The sequence below is a fragment of the Elephantulus edwardii genome, unplaced genomic scaffold (assembly GCF_000299155.1).
Source record: "Elephantulus edwardii isolate Elephantulus edwardi_28Jun2011 unplaced genomic scaffold, EleEdw1.0 scaffold00004, whole genome shotgun sequence".
In the NCBI taxonomy this organism is placed as follows: Eukaryota; Metazoa; Chordata; class Mammalia; order Macroscelidea; family Macroscelididae; genus Elephantulus; species Elephantulus edwardii.
The window spans coordinates 20081186-20087271 of NW_006399754.1; positions in this window are offsets into that span (position 1 = coordinate 20081186).

Consider the following 6086-nt stretch of genomic DNA (forward strand, 5'->3'; position numbering starts at 1 on the left):
TCCACTCCCCCTCCCTCCAAAAAAACCACCACATACAAACATATTACAGATATCATCAGAAAACACAGTATTATAAAAGAGAAGTCAGTATGATTTTGCCATTGAAGAAACACAATCTAAAGTTGAGGAGTGGGTAATGTCAGGAAACAGATAGTGAGAGCTCAGCACCAGCTATGGCTTGAAACTTACAAAGTACTACAAGTCACTTAAGTTAAGGTCTCTTAATGGTATTTAAATACATCACATTGTGGGCCTCTGTTTAAACAATAATAAAACATAATGTAAGTCTATTCTGTACCACCTGGATGTCTCAACTTTGTATCTGCAGTCCGCGAGAATATTTCATTTTTGTTTTGCTTATCCTTCATTGCATAGTAATCACGTAATATTGGTTTAATCTTACTGAAATAATGAGAAAAGAAGCCAGGTAGACTTGAGAGATAAATGATGTGTTTGAATCCAAGGAAGGTAACGGCATTGGATACACGGGAAGCATGTATGCTTTGGAATATTTTGAACGAAGCCAAGTTTTGGGAGACTGCATCAGCTCAGAGCTCACAGTATTATTTATAGACCTGACACACTATGGTTTTTCCTGAAATGATGCAATCCTCCCTTCTCTTAAGCTTGCCAAAGTGCAAATGTACCAACTGGTACGATATTCACACAGTGGACAGGGATTTATCTTCATTTATCTTCTTCATCTGAATTGTATTACTCTCAAAGCCTTGTAAATAGGAACTGCTATATTATTGGAGTTAATAGTTACATGTAATGTTTAATAAGGATTTTAAAAAATGGGTTTCTATTTGTAAACGTTGTATTCTGCTATAATGAAAATCATTTCAGTCAGCAGTGATGATCAGGGGGATTTCCCCCCCTCCTTTAAGATAGACTCACTGATCTCATAAGCTGGAGAAATACTGGTTTCAGTTGTTCCGCAGGGTATTTGCCTGATGGCATCAGAGGTTTAGGAAGCACAGAGTAGATGGATTGCAGCTGGGAGAGGGTGGACCAAGCAGGCGTGTTAGATCATCAGTGCAATCAGGCTCCAGTGATGAGAATCTGAGTTATGAGCGGCAGCGAGGAGACAGAGGAAGGGAAGCCGTGATGACTCCCCCCGGCCAGCTCCAAGAGGCTAGAGCAAATTACAACAATGAAAGTGTTACTAGGACATATGAATTTTTAGGGGAGAGTTCTTGTGTTTGCTTTTCAGTTTAGAGGAGGGAGATGAATCGAGTAAGGGAGCAACACAACAGCTTCCTTACCAAGGAAGCAAAGGGAGAATAATACTGTGCCCAGAGAATGAGTCGATTAAGGGAGGGCTGAGTTAGAGAAGAACCAAGAATTTCAAGGGAGCAGAACATAAAGGACCAAAATGACATGAATTGGAATCTAAACAATATATAACAGCCACCCGAGGAAAGTGAATTAATGAACCCTGAAAAATTAGGCTCATAAAGTGTGGAGTAAAGGAGATGAAAATTATAAATTTGCTTTAAATAAAGCCATTCATCACCGCAGATTCCTAGGTAGGTTTTTAAATCTACAAGATATCAATAATCACTAAAACAGGCGAAACTTGCAATGCATTTTTTAAAACTTGTGTTTTAGAAGAGCAGTCATAACTGTACTACATGTGGGGAAATTGTAATTATGTTAGTTAACAGAAAAAAAAAACCCAGCATTTCATTATTTATGTTTGGCTAATGTGTTTTATCAACATTCATTCTTTTAGAATAGGGGTTTTCATGCGTTTTCCAGGAAGATAAATGACTCAGATTTTTCCTCTACAGACTCAAATTTGTGAACTATATCTACACACATCACTGAAGAACACAGCTAACAGAAGCATAATTTTGAACAAATAAAATGACACACAAAAATACTGTTATATAATTCTGTAATGAAATTTAAGAATTAGATAAACATGGTCTGTGGTAGTTGGAGTCAGAAGGCTGCTCTTATCTGGCATAAATTTTGCCAGGATGGAGTGTGGGAAGTGTTCTTTGGGGAAGTGGGTAATGGTTACGCAAAGACATCTGCTTGAAAATTCAGTGAAGTTTATACTTAATATTAGTGCCTTTATGTATTTTGCCATGTGTATAATTCCTTCAGTAAAAGTAAAAAAAGCCCAAAACACTAAAACAAAGCAAAACAAAAAACTAGAATAAAGGTATAAACCCGTTTGGATGTTGCCATCATTAGCAGAGATTGCAGGAAGACACTTTATCACTCCTCTGTGAGCAGAAATACTGATAAATGTTGTATTATCACGTCTACTGTCTTAGTTTTCTTGTGCTCTTGTAACAGAAATACCAAACCTGAACATATTTAATGCATAACCTCAATGATATGGCCTCATTAAAACAACAGAGATTATTCTGTTTCCAAATGGGATTACATTCAACAGTTTCGATTCTAAAACATCATTTGGAGGGTCAAGAGTCAATTCATAAAACATCTGCTTTGGGGAGGAGGTGCTTGCTTTGTTTTCTGCAATATTCAATGTAAACAACAGAAAATATAAGTGAAAGCACTTAATTTCTCTGCTCTTCCAGGTAGGAGTATTTTTCCAGATGTATGTTGTGAACAAAAAATCAAAGTTGCTCGCCAATGACTTCATCTCCCATGTAGTCATATCCATGACACATGGCAAGAAGCTTGGATCACTTTATGACGTGATGCACATGTACCCAATGTCCCTACTGCTTCAGGCCAGAGCAGGATGGATCCATGACATTGTATGCACATTTTAGAGGGGATGCTGGGCTGTTAGCACAGCAAGGAGCATATATATATGCACACCCCCTAACTAGAGGTAGCTCAGTAGTTGTGAGTCAAGGGAATTAGAGAAATGGAGTCCAAGTGATGTTTAAAACCTAATAATCATATCCCCACTGATGCCCTAATGAATGTGTGAAGAAATTAAACTAGTCAATTGAATTAATTGAAGGAGATAAGCTTCCGGCAAAAGCAAATGAATTGATTCAAGTCATTTGTGTCCTCACTCTAATTTTACTGAAGATGGAAACTTTGATTGAAAGAGACGTGTTTCTAGTATCCCCACCTGGATGGAGAAGCGAGAATTTGAATGACATGTATTATTCAGAGTGTGATAAGAACTAATTGTTTAGAATAATAAGCCCCTGTTTATATCTTATTTAAGGAACCTCCAGAAATAGTGATTCAGCATGTGGAGGTAAACAGTTCGAACCCACCAGCCAACACTGAGAGAACACAGTGTGGCAGTTGGCTTTTGTAAGGATTTACTGCCCCCGAAACTGTGGTGCTGCACTTTTGGGTTGCTTTGATTCAGAACTAACTTGATGACAGGAAGGCTTGGTTTATGCTTACTTAGAAGAATTCATGACTTTGTTATGTCTTATTGTAGTTAACAGCTGCAGTGAAGTTGACTTTAACAGACAAATAATCTATAAAGAACAGTGCTGATAGATTGCCGTTGCTATTAAATACCGTCCAGTTGCTGATGACCTATAGTGACTGTCTGAACAGGAGAGCTGAACCTTGTGCTGTCCTGTGCCACCGTCCCAAGCTCTGACACGCTTGAGCCCATTGGTACAGAGACTATGTCACTTTAATCTTGTGGAAGATCTTCATTTCTTTCTCTGATCCTCCACCTTTCCCAACAGGATGTCTTTTTCCAAGTACTGGGCCCTTCCGATAACACGCCAGAGTATGTGAGACTCAGTGCCACCACCTTTGCCTCTGAGGAGCAGCTTGGTTGCCCTTGATCAAGGACAGACCTGTTTGTACCTTTTTGTAGTCCATGGGATTACAAATACTCTTGGTCAACCCCACGATTCAAGTGGATTTTTCTTTTCTCATCCTTATCCATTGTCCAGGAAGTTCTAGTGTAAGGAGTATAAGCACTGCCAACCCAATGGCACAGTGTTTGAATCTAACAAATGCTCCACAGAATATGAGTAATCTCCTCTTGTGAGATTTACTGCCTCTAAACACCCACTGGAAGACAGCTGAGTCCATTCTCACTCAAAGGTACACAACAACAACATTCATTGTGCAATTTTTCAGAAGCTTAGGAAGCAATGAAGATGTTGTGGGTTGTATCAGGTACACCTCAGTCTTTATGCTGATGTCCTTGCTCTTGATCACTTTTAAGAGATCCGTGGCAGCGGATTTTTTTCAATGCAGCACATCTTTTTTTTTTTTTTCTTGAGTGCTGCTAGCATGGGTGTTGTTTGTGGATTCAAGTAAAATGAAATCATTGGCAACGTCAGTCTTTTTCTTCATTTTTCATGATGTTGCCTAGTGATCAGGTGGGAAGTATTTTTGGTTTCTAGATGTTGATATTCTATATTGAAAGATAAGTCTTTGATCTGATGAATACTACCCCATATTTAGATTATGTTTACAAAACCATGGTGGGAATTTGTATTTGACTTTGCAAAGAAGAAACAAAAAGCCACACGTTTCATTTTCATAAACGGTCTGTTTATAATGGCGATAGGTGGTAGGTAGTTTCAGCTGGAAACAGTGTCAGGTTTTATAACGTTGATTCTTAATTGTATCTAATTAAAAGAGGAGAAAACTAGAAATGATGAAGGAACTTTAGCTTGATAGCAAACTCATAAAGGGTAGAGATGGGATGAACTTTAGAAATCTATGTCAGGGTTGGTTAACATGGAAGACTCTTTCAGCCTGCCACCTGCTCATGTGATATTTACAGAAGACTGAATGCCATTTATGATAGGGGTCATTACTTTTGAAATCCAACTAAGCAAAGGTCTTAAAGAGCTTACCTTCTCATTGTTGTTGTTGTTGTTAAGTGCCATTGAATAAGAATGACTCCTAGCTGACCCTTCAGTGCACTTTGAAAAGTTGTAAATTTCACAGGAGGAAATTGTTCATCTTTTTCCTGCAGAGAAACTGGTAAAATCTGAACTATGCACCTTTGGGTTGTCAACATGATACCTTACCACTGGACCACCAGAGCTCCCTCCTCATTGCTACTCTTACGTCACTAAATAGAGCTCTGGTTATCAAGCAATTCTGACTCAATGACACACAACAACAACAACATTATAAAATGTTATTATATGATTTTGAATGTTGTCTATAATAGTGGGTTGGGTTTTCCCCCCTTTTTTGCTTTCTTCTTACATCTATGCCTTTATGATATAATTTTGCTTTCTAACCCACAAAACCTAAAGCATTATTATCTGTTGTTGTTGTTGTTATGTGCCGTCGAGTCACAAGGTAATTTTAAGGAACAAATTTATTGGCTGACAACCAAGAGCCATGGTTCTCAATCTTTGTCCTGGATCAGAATCTCCTGGAAGGTTTGCTAATGACAAATATTCCCGGTGTCCTATCCCCAGAATTTATAGTTCCATAATTCTGGTGGGACCAGAGAATCTGCATTTTTAACAAGTTTCCAGGCTATGCTGATGCTCTGAACCTCTCTTCCAGCGAGCACACGCTGAGAACCACTGGTCTAGATTAACTCTTACATTTTAGGAAACTAAAGTCTAAGAATTTATGTCACCTGCCCATGGTTACATCATTATAAAGTGACATGGCTATACTTCAAGTGTAGCTTTTGGCTTCAAGTTTAGGTTCTTTCTAGGAGAATAAAACTTTACTGGACTAATGAATTCCATATAAACCTGCACTGAATTAAGAGAGAGAATTCAAAATGATTCTACTTGTCTGGAGAATGTTGTCTCAAGGGTGCAAACCTCATCATTTTACAGACGTAATGACTTTCGAAAGCTGTTTTCAAGGCTACATTAAACAGCCATTAGATCTGTCCTTAGATTTATCAGCATGTATGCAACACGCGTTTGGCCCAAAATCAAGAAGACCATAGGGAAAATACCTATGCAGTGGGTTCTCCATGGTAGGTTATTAATCTAGTGGGACCACATTTGACATTAGCAAAGTGGCCCAGTGACCCATTGCATCTTGTGTTCTCAATGCTCTTTCTCATTACTACCCAACCCCCCCCCCAACAACTCCAGTGCAAACTTTTGAAAATTAAAGAAGGAAGAAGAAGAAGAAGGAGGAGGAGAAGGAGGAGGAGGAGGAGGAGGAGGAAGAAG